We start from the raw sequence: 13,699 nt of genomic DNA on the forward strand, positions 1-13,699 counted from the left end.
AATAAATAAACTTAAAAAATGGGAAGACTCACATTCCTAATTCCAAAATGTATTACAAAGCTTCAGTAATTAAAACAGTGTGCTACTGGCGGGAAGATACACAAAGAGACCAATAATAGGATAGAGATCTTAGAAATAAATCCTTGCATATATGGTCAAATTCTCTTCTACAAGAGCGCCAAGACCACTCAATGGGGAAAGGAGTCTCTGCAAAAAATGGTACTGGGGGGTGGGACGGGGGTGCTTGGCTGGTTCAGTCAGTAGAGCATGTGATTCTTGATATCAGAGTCACGAGTTCAAGCTCCACATTTGGCGTGGAACCTGCTTTAAAAAAATTTTTTTAATGGTACTGGAAAAACTGGATAGCCACATAAAAAAGAATAAAGTGCGGCCCTTATCTCACACCATAAACAAAAAAAACTCAAAATGGATTAAAGACTTCAATGTAACACCTACAATGATAAAACTCCTGAAAGAAAACATAGAGGGGAAGCTCCTTGACATTGGATTTGGCAATAATTTCTTAGATATAACACCAAAAGGCAAAATAGTGCTGTATATAGAGAAGGCTTTTGAAAGTGAGGGAGTTCAGGAGTTCAGTTTGTTTGTTTGTTTGTTTATTTATTTATTTATTTATTTATTTATTTATTTATTTATTTTAATGCTTGTTTATTTTAGAGACAGAGGGAGACAGAGCGAGAGTGGGGGGATGGGCAGAGAGAGAGGGAGACACAGAATTCCAAACAAGCTCCAGGCTCTGAGCTGTCAGCACAGAGCCCGATGCGGGGCTCGAACCCACGAACTGTGAGATCATGATCTGAGCCGAAGTCGGACGCTCAACCGACTGAGCCACCCAGGCACCCCAAGGAGTTCAGTTTAAATGTGTGGAACGGGTTGAGTTTTAAATGTCTCTTAGCCATGCAAGTGGAGGTACCATGTATGCATTTGAATTTGAGTCTGGAGTTCAGGAGCAAGTTGTAATCTAGAGGTATAAACTTGGGAGTTGTTGAAATACACATCGTATTTAAAGTTCCAAGACTGTGTGGGACCATCTAGGGAGAGGCTACATTCAAGGGGAAGAAGGCCCAGGATTCGAATTAGTGCCCCTACAATACTTAGTGTTGGGAATGAAAAACCACCACCAGAGAAAGAGAATGAAAAAGAGGGAAGAAATCAGGAAAATGGGGTTTCTGGAAACCTGAGAAGTTTTTCACGGGGGACTGAGCGCATGACCGTGTCAAATGCTGCCGAGAAGTTAAAGGCAACACAGTTTCAGGTAGAGAGGAGGAGGTAGGAGCCAGGCTGCACTGGGTTAGAGTGTGAACAGGAGGTGAGGACTGCAGAGAGTGAACACAGGCCCATCTTCCGGTGGAGCCCGTCATCTTCTGCCCCCAGAGACCCGCTTCATCCTACTGACTGTTGCAGCAGCTCCAACTGGTTGCACATTATTAGATTCTTTCTCGTTTATTTGCAAGCATGCTCATATCTGTTCCTCAAAGACATAATTACCATCTTCCTTCCTATTTCATTAACAGCAAGGCCATACTCTACCTTCTCTTAGATGACGAAGGACCGTCGAGTTCTCCGGGACTTTTCATTGTGTTTTCAAGCCCTGCAGCAAACTCATCTGTCTCATCAGTCACCATTCACTGAAAAGAATCAACCAACATGTCCATTAATGACAAAAAAAATGTAACCACTGCAAAATCGGAAAGTCTGCATATGTGTCTAAAATCATGCATTTGCATCATTAATAAAAGTGTTAATCGTGCGGGGCGCCTGGGTGGCGCAGTCGGTTAAGCGTCCGACTTCAGCCAGGTCACGATCTCGCAGTCCGTGAGTTCGAGCCCCGCATCGGGCTCTGGGCTGATGGCTCGGAGCCTGGAGCCTGTTTCCGATTCTGTGTCTCCCTCTCTCTCTGCCCCTCCCCCGTTCATGCTCTGTCTCTCTCTGTCCCAAAAATAAATAAACGTTGAAAAAAAAAAATTAAAAAAAAAAAAAAATAAATAAATAAATAAAAAAGTGTTAATCGTGCAACAAGAATTTACCATCCACCAAGAAATGCTCTGTTCTCAGGGCACCTGGGTGGTTTAGTCAGTTAAGCATCTGACTTGATTCAGGCTCAGGTCACGATCTCATGGTTCATGGGTTCAAGTCCTGTGTTGGGCTCTGTGCTGCCAGCATGGAGCCTGCTTGGGATTCTCTCTCTCCCTCTCTTTCTGCCCCTCTCCCACTCATGCTCTCTCTCTTCAAAATAAATAAATGAACCTAAAAAAATAAATGCTCTGTTCTCAGAAATGCAACTTAATTTTAATGCAGTCTAAGTGAAATGAGGAGGAAGTGAAAATACAAGGGGTTGTCCAAAGTCAAACATGATACAACCATGATTAATCAAAACGTTTGAGGAATGAGTGGCTCTCATCAACCAAAAGGAGCCAAACACGTGGTTACCCATGGACGAGGTATAACCCATTCTGTGTCAACCCTCTTTAGGGGAAATCATTCGTGTGTGTGTGTGTGTGTGTGTGTGTGTGTGTGTGTGTGTTTATGCTTTAAATTCATCATTGACAACTATTAATTACCTACCTAATGCTACACATAGATGGTGAAGGGTTAGGTAGTTTGAAAATGTTAAGTCCCCAAACACAGGGAAATTCAAATATGTCCATCAAGGTGCCAGGTAGAGAGGGGTGCTTTTCGATGTTGGGGAATAAGGACCAGAAGCATAGAAGGTTATCTTTTTTTATTTTTTTAATGTTCATTTATTTTTGAGAGAGAGAGAGAGAGCAGAGGAGGGGCAGAGAGACAGAGGGAGACACAGAATCTGAAGCGGCCTCCAGGCTCTGAGCTGTCAGCACAGAGCCCGACACGGGGCTCAAACTCACAAACCACGAGATCATGACCTGAACCGAAGTCGGACACTTAACCAACTGAGCCACCCAGGCACACCTAAGTTATCTTTAAGCTGTCAACATCCAAAGGTAACCAAAACTATGCCCCGTGTTATTTGAATAAAATCACAAGAAGCAATTTTCCACACCATTTGCATCTTCCACAATAGGAGAGTACAAAGAGGGTGAGAATATTTCATTGAGTACCTGCCAGGTACTGTTCTAAATGCCTTACATGTATTGACTCACTCACTTAATCCCCTGCAGAGCCCTGTGAACTAGGTATGACTATCATTCTCATTGTTATAAATAAGGAAACCAAAGCACAGAAAGATTAAGGAAAACTCTGACTAATTGAAGATTGGGGTAAAACGGAATACCATCAAGTCTAGTTTTTGTGAGACAAGGATTATTACCTGTCCTGTGCTCAATACCGATGGCCTCTTCCACAAGTGCAGATATAACGTGTCCCTCCCATCCCCACTAGGGCTGCGATAGAGCCCCAGGGAAGAGCCAGCCTTCAAGGCTTAGAAAGAGCACCCAAGGAAAAGCACAACTCCCAGCACTGAGTTACAGCACCAAAGGAAGCATCCTCACCAGGGCTGAAATATAGCACCCAAGGAAAGTCCCCTAAATGCTTAGCTGAGATATGGTGCCGAAGGGAAAGCCCCTCCTCCAGTGTGGACATAAACACCCCAGAAAGAGTGTCACACTTGGGCTGAAATAGAACAACTAGTGAAAAGTCCTCTCCAGGACTTATCGAGAACTTAAGAGGAAAATCCCCACCTCCAAAGGGTTGAAGTCTGGATCTTGGAGACGCCGAGCTATGACTCAATGTCAGAGTCAGAGGCTCAATGTCAATGGCAGAGGATTTTTGTGGTGCTGGAAACCCAGCCTCTGGAATGAGAGCTGTAGCACCAAAGGGAGAATCCCTTTGTCCAGGGCTGAGAGCAAACACTCCAGGAAAAAGCCCCCCTTTTAACATGGTTGAGATGGAGGGCCTTGGGAAGATCTCCACCCTGCCTCCACTCAGACAGGGCACCTAAGTAATAGCCCCCTCTCCGTGTCTAAGACAGAGCATCCAAGGAAGAACCCCCACCCCAGGGCAATATAAAGCACCCATAGAGGAGCGCACTTTCACAGGGCTTAGATATGGAATCTAAGAAACAGCCCCCAACCCAGGGCTGAAATGAAGCAATCAAGAAAGTAACTCCCCATTGCATGGCTGATAAGCAAGAAAGGCAGGTCCCTTCCCCCAACATAGCTGAGATCAGGAGCACCCATGGGAAAGTCTTCCCCCAGTACTGAGCTAATCACCCAAAGAAGAGATCCTCCTCGCTGGACTGAAATAACACCCAAAAAAAGCCCCCTCATCAACACAGCTGAGAGAGAGAGTGCCCAAGGGAAAGCTCTCCCCTGGGGCTGAAACAATCACTCAAGAAAGAGTCCCCCATATAGCTGAAGGCAGAACCCCTACAAAATAGTCTCCCCACCCCATGGCTGATCTATAGCACCCAAGGAAGCACCTCAATCCCTCCCAGGGTGGAGACAGGTCAACCAAGGAATAGTACCACCCCCTGGCCTGAGAACACCCAAGGAAGAGTCCCCCTTCCAGGGCAGAGATAAAGTGCCCAAGGAAAAGTATTCCCACCCCAGGAGTTGAAATCCTTACCTTACTGAAGGAGACTAGAAGTAACTCAGACAATGGCAGTCAAGTTGTGGTGTCACACCGTTGGAACTGTCTAGAAATCAGCCTTCTGACAGTTGCCTGAAATCTGCCTCAGGGGTCGCTGAGGATGTTGTATGCAGAGATGTCTCACCGGAAGCACTCGGATGTATTACTGCTTGGGAGGGTTTAAAGGGAAGCTGTTGGCATGCTGCCGGCCACACCGCCCTGTAGCAGCTGGGTACAGGAGAAGCTGCGTGCAGGGTCTGGTGCTGGAGAAGCCTGGTGCCCAGCAGGTGCCAGCGCCACCCGATCAGGAAGCAAAACTTTCCCCCTGCAATGTCTCTGGCGCCCCCTACAGACAAACTTCAGTGACGACTGCCGCACAAGAAAACAAAGGAACCAGATCAGGCCAAATCTGGTGGGCCTGAATTGGGAGCTGAGAGGCAAGAAATCCGTTACCAGTACGCTGTATTCACAAAGGAGCAAAGTCATACAATGATCCTAATCAATGTAGAAAGCACAGATGATAAGACGTAATAACTATCCATGAGGACAAAATCAAAAGCATTGAAGAGTGAATCTGCCAGAAATCTGCAATGCACATCATTCCTTGTGATGAAAATGAGAAATATTCTTTGCCAGGACAAGAATGTCCACTATCACCATGTCTATTCAACACTGCACTACAAGAATCCCTAGCTTGCACCACGAGACAATAAAAGATAAATAAGTTGTTTAGCTAACCTGAAAACTCAAAGTAGCCAAACAAAGAGTCGAACAATGAGGCTAGATGTAAAATCGACACATGAAAATTAACTGTATTTCTATATAACAGCCACAAGAAATTTTGGGAATGTAAGTTTTTAAGCTATTGCTAAAGTTAGCTAAACTATATAAGGAATAAATATATAAAGATAGAAATACATAGTATATATATGGAATATATATGTATATGAGAGAGTGTGTGTATATGCGAGAGAGAGAGAGAGAGAGAGAGAGAGAGAGAGAATGGAATGAATATAACCAAATGTGTGTAAAACCAGTATTCAGATAATTATAAAATTTTATTGAAAGACACCAGAGAATATTTAAAGAGACGGCTATACCATAAACACCATAGATAGGAAGACGTGGTGTCCATTTCCTTAACCACTCATTTAGTGTATAAATCTAGCACAATTACAATCTAAATCCCAATAGAGTTGTTCATGAAACTTGACAAGCTGATTCTGAAATTTACATGGAAAAGTAGATGCCCCCAAATAGCCCAGACAAACATAAAGAAGAACAAAGTAGGAGAATCTGACTTGCTGTCTCAAGACTTACTAACCTTTAGTAATAAAGACAATGTGCCAGGGATACAGAGATACATACATTGAACAAAGCAGAGCCCGCGTCATGCATAGATGGACATTTCATGCATTTCAGAGATGCCATTTCAGATCACTGGGGTAAGAACAGACTTTTCTTCTTTTTTGCAGTATATGGCACTGGGACAATTGGCAATCTATGTGAAAAATAGATTGGGTTTCTTCTTTACACCATATACAAAAAAAGAAACAATTTAGATGATTAAGTACTTAAATATATAAAAAAGACTGTAGAAGAAATTTGGAAGACTTCAGAATAGGATGTCAACTATACTTCAATAAAAAAAAGAAAAAAGACTTCAAATTAGGAAAATACGTCTTTTTTCATGTTTATTTCTTTTTTTAATGTTTATTTATTTATTCATGTTTATTTCTTAAATTTATTTTGAGAGAAAGAGGAAGCATGAGCGGGGGGGGGAGAGAGAGAGAGAGAGAGAGGGAGAGAGAGAGAGAGAGAGAGGGAGAGAGAGAATCCCAAGAAGGCTCTATGCTAAGCCCGGAGCACATGGGGCTTGATCTCAAGACCTGGAGATCACAACCTGAGCCAATATCAAGTGTCGGCCACCTAACCAATGGAGCCACCCAGGCACCTCCAAAATAGGAAAAGATGTCTTAAGAGGGAAAAAAAAAATTGCTAAGCATAACAGAAAAGGTGGATACAATTGCATTGGTAATACTCTCATTTTTAAGTTTGATGTTAAATTTACAAACATCCATTTTACTAAGTTTCATCTTATGTAAAATGTCCCATATATTTTTGTATGAATGAAGTTACATTATAAAACGTTTGCCTGGAAAAAGAAAGGCTTATAAGTTACGGCAGAGAAGGAGGACAGTGCCCTTAATAACCACGGAAGAAATAAATCTAACTTTTAGCAGAAGTTTAGTCTTACTAGTGAACCTGTGGTTTGAAGAAATTATTATAGAAGCAGGGTTACCATTAAAGAAAATTGAAAAAACAAAAATCCTAGCAGGCTGTTTTTTTTTTTTTTTTTAATTTTTTTTTTAACGTTTATTTATTTATTTATTTTGGGACAGAGAGAGACAGAGCATGAACGGGGGAGGGGCAGAGAGAGAGGGAGACACAGAATCGGAAACAGGCTCCAGGCTCTGAGCCATCAGCTCAGAGCCTGACGCAGGGCTCGAACTCACGGACCGCGAGATCGTGACCTGGCCGAAGTCGGACGCTTAACCAACTGCGCCACCCAGGCGCCCCATTATTTTTAATGGATATTTGCTACATCCCTTGAATGCAAAGATGAGTCAACATTTAAAAATCTATTCTTGGGGCACCTGCGTGGCTCAGTCGGTTGAGCGTCCGACTTCGGCACAGGTCATGATCTCGCAGTCTGTGAGTTCGAGCCCCGCATCGGGCTCTGTGCTGACAGTTCGGAGCCTGGAGCCTGCTTCGGATTCTGTGTCTCCCTCTCTCTCTGCCCCTCCCCCGCCCACACTCTGTCTCTATCAAAAAAAATGAATAAACATTTAAAAAATTTAAAAAAATAAAGCTATAGTCATAAAGACAGTATGGTACTGACAAAAGAGTAGACACGTGGATGAATGAAACAGAGTAGACAAGCCAGAAAGAGACCAGCACATATAGTTAACTGACTTTTGACAAAGGAGCAAAGGTGATTCAAGGGAGAAAGCATAGTTTTCTCAACAAATGGGATTGGAACAATCAGCTATCCATCCGTGTGGGAAAAAAATGAACCTAGACACAGATCTTCTGTCTCTCACAACAATTAACTCAAAATGTATAATGGGCCTAAATATAAAATGAAAAACAATAACATTTCTGTAAGAAAACATAGGAGAAAATCTAGACGACCTTGGGTTTGGAAATGAGTTTCTAAATTCAAAACCAAAAGGAAAATTCACAAAAGAAATCTGATAAGTTGGACTTTACTAAAATTAAAAACTTCATTGTGATACACGCTTTTACAAGAATGAAAAGACAAACCACAGGGGAGCCTGGGCGGCTCAGTCGGTCCAGCGTCGACTTCAGCTCAGGTCATGATCTCACGATTGGTGACTTCGAGCCCCGCATCGAGCTTGGGCTTGCTGCTCTCAGCGCAGAACCTGCTTTGCATCCTCTGTCTCCCTCTCTCTCTGCCCCTTTCCCGCTTGCACTCTCTCTCTCTCTCTCTCTCTCTCAAAAATAAACATTAAAAAAAAAAAAAAAACGACAAACCACAGAGTGGGAGAAAATCTTTGAAGAACACATATCTGTAAAAGACTTGTATTTGAAATATACCAAAATCTCTTAAACCTCAACAGTAAGAAAAGAAACAGCACAATTTGAAGTTGGGGAAAAGATCCAAATTAGATACTTCACCGAAGACAAATACAGCTGGCAAAGAAGTATGTGAAAAGGTGCTCAACATCATTTGTCATGAGGGAATGGCAAATTAAAATGAGATATCACTGCATACTCATTAAAATAGCTAAAACTTAAAACCTGGCAATACCAGTTGCTGACGAGGATGCAGAGCATTATCTCACCATATGGTCCAGCTAAGCATGCACCTTGGTATTTATCCAACTAATATGAATAATTATGCCCATACAAAAATGTGCATGCGTTTAAGCAGCATTATGCACAATTGTCAAAAACTGGAGATGTCCTTCAAAAGGTGATGTGCAAATAAACAGTGGAACATCGATCCAACGGACTGTTATTCAGAGATTTAAAAAAATGAATTAAACAGTAGACAGACATAGAGGAACCTTGAATGCATATTGTTAAGGGAAAGAAGCCAGTCTAAAAAGGCTACATAATGCAGGATTCTGACTATATGACATTCTGGAAGAGGCAACACCATAGAGACGGTAAAAAGATGAGTGGTAAACTGGGGCTCAAGGGAAAGGGAGAGGGTTGAGTAGCTGAAGCACAGGGATTTTCAGAGCTATGAAACTATTCTATATGAGAGTGCAATTGTGGATACATAACATTATCAATTTCTCAAAATCCATTGAACTTCAAAGCGCAAAAAGTGAACCCTGATGTATACAATTTATTTTTTTTAATTTACATCCAAGTTAGTTAGCATATAGTGCAACAATGATTTCAGTAGATTCTTTCATGCCCCTTACCCATTTAGCCCATCCGCCTCCCACACCCCCTCCAGTAACCCTCTGTTTGTTCTCCATATTTAAGAGTCTCTTATGTTTTGTCCCCCTCCCTGTTTGTATACTTCCCTTCCCTTCTGTTCGTCTGTTTTGTATCTTAAAGTCCTCATCTGAGTGAAGTCATATGATTTTTGTCTTTCTCTAATTTTGCTTAGCATAATACCCTCTAGTTCCATCCACGTATTTGCAAATGGCAAGATTTCCTTCTTTTTGATTGCCGAGTAATACTCCATTGTATACATACACATCTTCTTTATCCATTTATCCATCGATGGACATTTGGGCTCTTTCCATACTTTGGCTATTGTGGATAGTGCTGCTATAAACATGGGGGTGCATGTGTCCCTTTGAAACAGGACACCTGTATCCCTTGGATAAATGCCTAGTAGTGCAATTGCTGGGTCGTAGGGTAGTTCTATTTTTAGTGTTTTGAGGACCCTCCATCCTGTTTTCCAGAGTGGCTGCACCAGCTTGAATTCCCACCAATAATGCAAAAGAGATCCTCTTTCCCGCATCCTCGCCAACATCTGTTGTTGCCTGAGTTGTTAATGTGACCCATTCTGACAGGTGTGAGGTGGTATCTCATTGTGGTTTTGATTTGTATTTCCCTGATGATGAGTGATGTTGAGTATTTTTTCATGTGTCGGTTGGCCATCTGGATGTCTTCCTTGGAGAAGTGTCTATTCATGTCTTTTGCCCATTTCTTCACTGGATTATTTGTTGTTTGGGTGTTGAGTTTGGTAAGTTCTTTAGAGATTTTGGATACTAACCCTTTATCTGATATGTCATTTGCAAATATCTTCTCCCATTCTGTCGGTTGCCTTTTAGTTTTGCTGATTGTTTCCTTCACCGTGCAGAAGCTTTTTCTTTTGATAAGGTCCCAATAGTTCATTTTTGTGTTTGTTTCCCTTGCCTCTGGAGACGTGTTGAGTAAGAAGTTGCTGTGGCCAAGATCAAAGAGGTTTTTGCCTGCTTTCTCCTCGAGGATTGTGATGGATTCCTGTCTTACATTGAGGTCTTTCATCCATTTTGAGTTCATTTTTGTGTGTGGTGTAAGAAAGTGGTCCAGGTTCATTCTTCTGCGTGTCGCTGTCCAGTTTTCCCGGCACCACTTGCTGAAGAGACCGTCTTTATTCCATTGGATATTCTTTCCTGCTTTGTCAAAGATGAGTTGGCCATACGTGTGTGGGTCCATTTCTGGATTCTCTATTCTATTTCATTGAGCTGAGTGTCTGTTTTTGTGCCACTGATGTATACAAATTTTTAAAAATCATTTAGGTCAGGGGAATCCCAAGATAGAATGCAGAATGTGACAAAGCAATCGAACTGTGTTACAAATTTGTGAAGCAAACATACTGAAGGGGAGGGGTGTAGACCTAAGTAACTTTGGAAATGAGTGGGGTCTATAAAACCAATGGCAAACAAACATGTATAATCACTGCTGTAGTTGGGAAGGTTGTTTTCCATGAGAGTACAGGGTAACGATTCTGAAACCATGTATAATGGGCTTAAACAATTCAAGTAAACAGGTAGCAGACCGTGGGAGCCAGGTTTCTTAGCATGGGAGTAGCGGTTTGCAGATCAGCAAGGGGAGGTGGTTAGAATGATTTATGTGATGATGGATGGAATGTCGGTATGAACTCGTGTTTCACATAATAGAGATACAGCAGTTATGTATGGAAATATTTATATATGTGTGTATATGCACAGGTTAGTGTATGCACATATATTTTCTTGCCCCATCAGTTGAAAGGGCCTTGAAGCAACAAAACCCCAGCAGCACTGGGGCCCAGATCCTGGTTTCTAATACCATTCTTCAAGAAAAGGACTCAGGTTCCCTGGAGAAAAGCCCGATTCTAGGACTGGGGAAGGAAATATACACGATGAGCCTGGAACATCTTGTAGTGGCAGAAGGTAAGGAAGTGCTTAAAACAAAACGAAAAAATCCGCAACAATGGGAGTATGTCAAAGGGACACACAGGAGCCCAGTGAAAGAGCTACCAATGTCCAACACTGGGGCAATTTCCACCTCAAAGTAGTGTTGCATGATAATCCAAAGTATAAAAAAACATACCCAAGAGTCGAAACTCATATAAATGACCAATTAAGTTAATAAGGGGGAAAGAAGAAACATACCTCCGGTGCAGAATGCCAAATGGGGCTCCTGGGTGGCTCAGTCGGTTGGGCATCCAACTTCGGCTCAGGTCATGATCTCAAGGTTTGTGAGTTCGAGCCCCGCGTCGGGCTCTGTGCTGACAGCTCCGAGCCTGGAGCCTGCTTCGGATGCCGTGTCTCATTCTCTCCGTGCCCCTCCCCCACTTGTGCTCTGTCTTTCTCTGTCTTTCAAAAATAAATAAATGTAAAAAATAAAAAAAATAAAAATAAATTTAAAAAAAGGAAGAATGCCAAAAATAACTTATGTAGATACTCCATCCTCAAGGAAGTAGAGCAGAAGTCCCTATTTCCTGTGTGGGCTATGCATAGTGACTTCCTCCCAAAGAGGACAGTATGGAAATGGGGGGAAAAAAAAAAAGGAACTCTACCGTGGAGAAACCTGACAAACACCAACTTAGGTGATCAGGAATTACATCAACAGTGATAAGTCACGTTCATAAATATGTACCCTTGATAGAACAATAGCACGCGTAATCCCAGTGTAATGGTAAAAACATCAGACAAATTGCAATAAAGGGAAATTTTACCAAATACCTGGCCAGTATCCCTCAAAGCTGTCAAGATCATCAGAAACAAGGACAGTATAAAAAACTGCCACAGCCAAGGAAAACCTAAGAAGACATCACAGTTAAATGCAATGCAGTATCCTGGCTGGAATCCTGGAACACACAAAGGACATTAAGTAAAAATCTGGGGAAACTTGAATATTAACTGTAGTTTATAACAATGTATCAATATTGGTTCCTTGACTGTATCAAATGTCTCATGGTAATGTAAGATGTTAGCAATAGGGGAAACTGAGCATGGGTTATGTGGGAACTCTGTGCTATCTTCCCAATTTCTGTGTACATTTAAAACAGTTCTGAGAAATAAAGTTTATTTGGAAAATATCATTTTTTAAAAAGAGGTAGAGGAACTGTTTAAAAGGGACTAGAGGGGCGTCTGGGTGGCTCAGTTGGTTAAGCATCCAACTCTCAATTTTGGCTCAGGTCATGATCTCACAGTTCGTGAGTTCAAGCCCCGTATTGGGCTCTGCACTGGCAGTGTGGAGCCTGCTTGGGATATTCTCTCTCTCTCTCTCCCTCCCTCCTTCCCTCTGCCTCTCTCCCACTTGTGCTCGCTTGCTCACTCTCTCTCAAAATAAATAAATGTAAAATAAAATAAAATAAAATAAAATAAAAAGGAGACTAGAGAGACATACTATAATGTGTGAACCTTGGTGGGCGCAGCTATGAAAGTCATTCTGGGGACACATGGGGAAATTTGAATATATTGGATGGTTCACCATTTTCTTCAGTGTGAGAGTTGTATTGTGGTTAAATGGGAAATGTACTCATTCTTATAGAAATGGCACACTGACATATTTAAGGATGTCGTGATGTCGTGAAGTGTGATTATGAAGTCCCCAATTCACCATAAAGTATTCAGGAGAGAAAAACAAAAGTGGCAAAATATTAGGAATGGTGACTCTAAATGAAACGTATATTGGCATTCTTATTATTACTCTTTCACGTTTCCCGTAAGTTTGAAATTTTTCAAAATACAATTTTAGAAAAATAATCAACAGGATTCTAGAAATGGACCAAGCGATACTAACGTCCATCTGGAAATAGAAACATGCATGAATAAGTAGGAAAAATCCCGGTCATTTTTGCAACAGACTTCAGAACTCAGAAACAGGTCTGAGTATATACATAAATTCAATGTATGAATGAGGATGGCTTTTCAAATCAGTGTGGGGGAAAAAAGTCAAAAAATGGAGTTGGGATAACCACACAGCTATGTGGGGAGAAAAATGTTGAATCCTTACCTCACTCCTTCTACCTAAATAAAGTCCAAATGAATCAAAGATGTAAAGATTAAAAAAAAAAAAAAACTTAAAAGTACTGGCAAAATACATTAAATTTATTCTTAAATGTAAAGAAGGCCTTTGTAAGCAAGGCATGAATCCCAAAAGCCATAAAGACTGAGAAGTTGAACTACATAAATAAGTAAATAAATAAATCTCAGGAAAATATTGCTAAACATATGACAATGGACCAGTTTTCTTAGCTTACAAAGAGCTCATACAAATCAATAAAAAACATCTAGTAGAAAACAGAACATGAGCACACAGTTCACAGAAAATGAAATATAAGTAACCAATAAACATGAAAATGTGTCCCATATCCTTTATTAAAATGCAATATAGCTGAAGTAAGGTGCAAGGTTATCACTTATTCCGTTTCAGATGATCAGATGTTTACAAGTTTAGTACCCAGCAACAGCATAGGCCTTGGGAATAATTGTTCTTATACATCATATGTGGGAGAATAACTAGGCAAAGACTTCTGGAGAACCATTTGGCAGTAACTCCTTAACTGAAAGTGAAAAACAGCCTTTGACCCAGCCATCCTACTGCTAGGAAGTAACCCCGTGGGTGTAATCTCATTATACGTACAAGTCTGTTCACTGGAGTATGG

Source organism: Leopardus geoffroyi, chromosome X (genome assembly GCF_018350155.1).
Source record: "Leopardus geoffroyi isolate Oge1 chromosome X, O.geoffroyi_Oge1_pat1.0, whole genome shotgun sequence".
Taxonomy (NCBI): Eukaryota; Metazoa; Chordata; class Mammalia; order Carnivora; family Felidae; genus Leopardus; species Leopardus geoffroyi.